This window comes from Cheilinus undulatus, linkage group 7 (assembly GCF_018320785.1).
Source record: "Cheilinus undulatus linkage group 7, ASM1832078v1, whole genome shotgun sequence".
Classification (NCBI taxonomy): domain Eukaryota; kingdom Metazoa; phylum Chordata; class Actinopteri; order Labriformes; family Labridae; genus Cheilinus; species Cheilinus undulatus.
In genome coordinates this window covers 47,858,259-47,864,258 of record NC_054871.1, presented here as the reverse complement: position 1 = coordinate 47,864,258, position 6,000 = coordinate 47,858,259, and the positions used below count along the sequence as shown (strand labels likewise).

Below are 6,000 nucleotides of genomic sequence, written 5' to 3'. Positions count from 1 at the left end.
TTCTAATTTCAGTAAATATGACCTAATGCTGCAAATGCAATGAATGACCATTTTCAGTTCTTTACAAATCTTTTAAAACTCAGTTTTACATAATTATGTGGAACAGTGGATTTTGAGGTTTTTATTTTTTTTAAATAATGGTTATCATTTTGAAGTTTGTTCAAAAACATTTGAATTTTGCTCTAATGGCTGATGACTAATATTTAGGAAAATAAGAGAAAATCTTCATTTGCATAATAATGTGGAAAGCGGTGTATAGGGCCATTAAAAAAATGAGAATGATGCTGTAGTACAGTTTCATTTAACAAAACGGTTTTTAAATTTCTTTTGCAAAAAGTTGAAAATGCTGGCATTTCTGCATTTTTTTTTAAATACAGTTAAACCTGATGGAAAAAGTATAAACATGAACTGGTAGCAGCTTTTAGTGATGATTAGCACTGTTGAGAGATAAAGTTGGGGTGTGCCTCTATTTATAAATCTAAAATATAAGTGTGTATGACTTTATTGCCCTTTTAGAAACCTTCATTGCTTAAAAATAACATTTTGTTCAGTAAACCACCTTTAATTTAGACCTGCAAAAGCCTCAGCTGCACGGTCTATCTCATCATCACTGTTAAAATAACACAGACGACCATGTCCACGGTCTCTGGGGCAATCCACAAATACACACAGCATAGATAAATATGGTATGTAGGCGATCTGTAAACGTAGACTGTGATTCAGGAATAGTGTTGATCTGGGCAAATACAGTAGGCTATAAATTGAAGTTGGAAATCCTTCTGTACTATTCTGGCATATAGCTCAGATACTACTCAGTGGGTTTTAGAAGTCACCATTTAACAATGCAGTTATGGTTAAATTATACCGAAGGATCCACTATTGTTGATGTATGATGAAGAGAAAGGATTTTTAGAGGATCACTGATTGGCATAAAGGTCATTAAATAAAGTTATTACCGTGGAAATTCCTCCCAAACCTGTCACTGACACTTGAAGTTAATCAGCAGATTGATGAAGAACCAGACTAGCTGTAAGAGAACAAAATGTGATAGTGGCCTAGAAATAGACCAAGTGAGGCTGCATGGTCCCTGCCAGTCTGATATCCCTCTAACTGACAGTTATGTCCCTAGTGTGAGCCATCTTTTCACGGTGCACCAGATAAGAGAAGGCTGTCTGTCATTTATTTATTTATTTTCTGCTCCATGTCAGCTGCATTGGCCTTGACAAAACCAGACTGCCTTTATGATAACTTACTGAGGGGTGGGACGGTTCAGTGGGTGGTCTTGGGTCATCAGGTCACTTTAAATGGACACATCGGGCAGCAATGACACGTTGCTGTTACTTCACCACGTCATGTGAGATGTTGTCACTATTCAACTACTTACTATAACTAGAGCCTGAGGAATATTGGACTGTTGACATTAATACTGATTCCAGCTAAATCAGGGTGTCCAAGGGGTCTTTAAAGGAATGAAAGTAGATAGATCAATTTAGAATTACGACTTTTAAAAAGATTTAAAAAGTTTTGTATGCAGGACTAGCCAGAATTTTAGTCATAAATGTAGCTTTCAAAATCCATAAAATTTACATTTCTCTAAAGAGGTTTTGGGCTAACTTTCTGCGTTTGTGTTTTTATTTCTTTTTAATTTAAGGATCTCAGCCAGATCTGACGTCATCTTGCACGTTAACGTTCTGTCCTGAGCGTGCGCTTAAATCTAACGGTCCCTCTAGCTAGCGTCAGTAATAATGTGTATAGGTAAATGACTGGTAAATGCAGGATTGAGTTTGGGAAGTGGATTGAGGGAAAGAAACTGGAGTCACGGCGGAACCCTAAACCTACCTTAAAAATGTTTGGAGATTAAAAAAGCTGCGGCGAACCGCTTGTGGAGTGTAATCCTAGCACACATGCTAGCATCGCTAGCATTTGAGTGACGACAGAAGGCGGCAGTTAGCTGGTTTTTGATGAATCCTAGGAGCAATTTAGTAAAAATAAATCGTAATCATTGACTTTTTTCATGCAGCAGCGAACCTCTTAGGTAGGTGATAATACACAGTGTTGTAGTAAATATTGTAGGTTGTTTCAAGCTCAATACCAGTGTAGCGGTGGCTATGACAGATTTCTGTCAGTTGCATGAACATGAAAAAAGAAGGTAACAGCCGTGTGTTCTCTCAGGTATTTTTCTTATATTCTGTAGTGATATTGTAATATTGCTTTTTAATGGCATTCTCCTATCTCGTGTGTTTATTACGTCTTTTAAGCTGTCAGCTATCTAATGTGCGACCAAAATACCTCAATGTCGTTGCATAGCAGGCTTTTATTGTGGTAGGGAACATTAACATAATGTCCCGTCAGTTCTGGAGTCATCTTTGTGTTGCAGTGATGGATTTTAATCACTCCAGCTGAGGAAAAGAACAGAAGAAGAACACGCCAGAGTTAAACCGGACACACTGTATGACAGAGGAACACAAGTCAAAACAACAGGTGAGAAAACACAACTGCATTGCAGAGTTATGTAGAGCAACTTAAAATTCAGAGGTGAAACATATACTGTTTTTAAATGGTACCTTTAGTCAGATTCACATTAGACATACCATACATGATTAAAGATAATATGCCATTATTTCTTTCTTGTCTGTTAAGGGAATTCAAAGGCTATCCAGATCGATGTAAACACATTAAACATAATAAAAATAAACGATAGTGAGTTATATCTTATCAACTCAACAGTAAGATTGTCATGAACACATCAATGCGTCAAAATCAGAATTAAAGAATTTAATATGTATCCCAAAAGGGGTAATTATACCTCATTTTTATTTATTAAAACTTACATGTATACTGTTCTAGTTTTCACTTTTATCTACAGAGGAAAATTTTAATATAAGATTTTTTTCTCATTTAAAAATGCTCCAAGAAAAGTTCATTTTCATACTGCAGTAAGATACTGCTGGCATTTTTTGTTGTCACATTTTTACTTTACTATCAGCAGAAAATATATACACAACCATGTAGATAATGTAGTTTGTACAGAATTTGATGTAGCAATAGGGTCATCACATGGATGAAGAGTATGAAATTTAATGTCAGATTTTCTGTATATACTCTCAAATCATAAAAAAGTTTTGGTCTCACATTAAAATACAAAAACACTGGGATGATAGAGTTGAATGTGATGTTGGGTTATGAGTTACTAGTGACATTTACAGTGTTTCATCTCGATAACCTGACAATGAGTAATGCTCAAGACAATAGAAGATGCAGGATTTTGTTTGATTGCTGCGGAAGTGCCCCACCATGCATCTCTGCTCTTCTCTCCATCCCAGGCACTACACTGTTAACTGTTTCATTCACTAGTCAGCATATAACTTTTATGATGTCCTTTCATCATCTTATTTAAATGCATGTTAATGTTAGGGTCTGTCACAGACATTTAAAGGTCGTTTCCACTGAGTGGGTTGGTACGGCGTGGTGCGCATTTATTTGCATTTCTGTTATCAAAAATTGGAAGGGTTCCAAATAACTGACCCTTCCCACGTCAAACCCAAGCTTACCTATTCGTCCCTGACTAGTGGTGCTACACACATAGGCTAATAGACACAGTAGAGCTTGAAAGAAACGTCACTTCCTGCCCAACAGCAGTAAACACAGAAACCACTGTGTTTTAATATACCCCCCCCCCCCCCATTGTATATTACTTTAATTTTTGATACAAATTTCAGTCTGTTGACCGATTCATTTAGTGGCTTTTGATTCAGTTATGACACTAATTGGTAAGATAAAATAAAAACACACTTTTCATTGCAGGCTACGCCCATGTTCAGGACTGTGCTGTGAATCAGTTATGTCAGAACGCTGTACCACCCTATGGCCTATGGATGACCTGAGAGGCGCAGACCTTCTGGTGATTGTTGGTGGGAATGCAGAGGGAATTGTATGGCACTGCGAGGCACAAGACATTTTTCCAGGTGGTGGCATGACTTGGCCTTTCTTTCCGGCTTACATTGCCACCCAACAAGTGAGGGTATGAGTGTTTGTGGAAACACAAACTATTTTGGGGGTTTGTCATACCGAACCATACCAAAATATACTCAATCAATCCAGACCACCTGTGGTAATGCTACTATAGCGAGCAGAGGAGAGGGAGAGACAGCGATGTCTCCTTGTCCCAAAAAGATTAATTTACATCCCAACCTGCAGACTTTTGACTTTGAGCTACAGGTTACCACACAAAAACACTGACACCCATATAATGTCCTAAATAAGAAGAGAGAACAGAATCACTGCAGACTCATCTGGATTATTAATGATGATTCAGAGCAAAATTTTACTTTAGATATACATTATTAGGAATTATTATTATTATTATTATTATTATTGCCTTTCATTACAATTAACATTATGTCTAATTGTGTCATGTGTTCGTTGACTAGGGGTGGGAATTGATAAGGTTTTTTTTTTTTTACTTTCTTTTTATTTTTTTTTCATTAAAAAAACAACAAAAAAGTTTACAACACAGGGGAAGATATTTGCACTTCTGAGGTCATAAAACATACATCCGTGATCTTTCAGTATTCTTAAAAAATGTCTCTTAGTTTCCAGTGTCACTGTTCCAACTTCTGTATACCCTCCATTCTTCCCATTTGTCCTCCATCTGGGTTTGTTGCAGTCTCATATGAGTCAAATTTTCCATCAGATAAAGCTCTTCAATAGTCTGGATCCATTCATTTACAGTTGGGGGGTCAGCTTGAAGCCACTTCCTTGTTATTGTTTTTTTACAGGCTACAGTCAAAATTTAACAAGGTACTTATCTTTCCCTCGTACATATTTCTCTGAAAAATTATAAAGGTATAATGTGGATGCCTTAAAAGGTAAATTATATCCCAATATTTTTGTTATTTCTGTATTTATTTTTTCCCAGTAAGTCATGATTTTTGGACATTTCCAAAATATATGACTATGATTAACATTAGGTAAACCACAATCTCTCCAGCATGGGATAGATTGATTCAGATATTTACTTTTGATTTTAGGTGTTATGAAATATCGGATAAGATTTTTCCATGAGAACTCTCTCCATCTTTGAGAGCCAGTGGTTGTTTGATGGTTTTTCCACATATTTTCCCAATCCTCTGTCGATATTTCAACATTTGATTCTTTTTCCCACTTCATCTCTATGTGATCCGTTGAATGTTTATTGCTCATTATAATTGCATGGTAACATTTTGATTATTCTCTCATCAACTGTCTGTCATATGTTTTATGAATTATTTTTATCACCAGGCTCTCTCCGATGGAAGCAGCTCCCCTGATTTCCCTATTATAATAATCCCTTGCTTGTAAATAACGAAAAAAAATCCTGTTTATCTAGGCCAAAATGTTTTTTCACTTCCTCTAAACTCTTCAGTTTCCCTTCTTTTTCCCAAACTTTCCGTGTTGTAAGTCCTTTTGCAGACCAATATTTGAGCCCCAGCCCTTGTTGAGCAGGTTTAAAACTGCTATCATATACTATCCATTTTAAAGTGTTAACATCTTTCTGTAGCTGATATCTTCTAACTATTCTGTATCATATTTCTACTGTAAACCTTGATATTGGATCCAAGTTATTTTTCAGTTAACTGTATTGTTCTCTATCTCCTATTAGAATTTGGATTGGATTTTTATCTATATTTTTTCCAGCAGTAAATGTATTTCAGTTGTGATGCAAAATGATATTCTTCTAAATGTGGAAGGGCCAGCCCCCACTGTTCTTTCGGGAGCTGAAGGAGCGCATATTAGACCCTAGGTCTCTTACCTCCCCATATGAATTGTGACATCTTCCTGTCCCAAGTTATAAAGTAGATTGAGGTTTCATCACTGGCAGCGCCTGAATTAAATAGAGAAGTCTTGTTCCCATATTCATTCTTATAATTTCTATTCTTGAACTGAAATTTAAAGGTGGTGTGTTCCATCTTTTTAAATCTTTTTGGATTTCTCTAGTGATGTTTTGGTAATTTGCTTTTG

At 36.2% G+C, this 6,000-nt stretch overlaps 1 protein-coding gene across 3 annotated transcripts in view; it reads left to right on the top strand.

Moving 5' to 3' along the window:
- The first annotated feature begins 1,736 nt into the window (after window positions 1-1,736).
- Window positions 1,737-6,000, top strand: part of palld (palladin, cytoskeletal associated protein) — a 143,043-nt gene continuing 138,779 nt past the window's right edge. For 2 of the 3 annotated variants that reach the window (XM_041791859.1, XM_041791857.1), the window contains exons 1-3: window positions 1,737-2,035; window positions 2,378-2,481; window positions 3,805-3,901. The gene's annotated coding sequence lies outside the window, so the exon portion shown is untranslated. The remainder of the gene's footprint in view (window positions 2,036-2,377; window positions 2,482-3,804; window positions 3,902-6,000) is intronic. The other variant, XM_041791858.1, reaches the window with a different exon arrangement.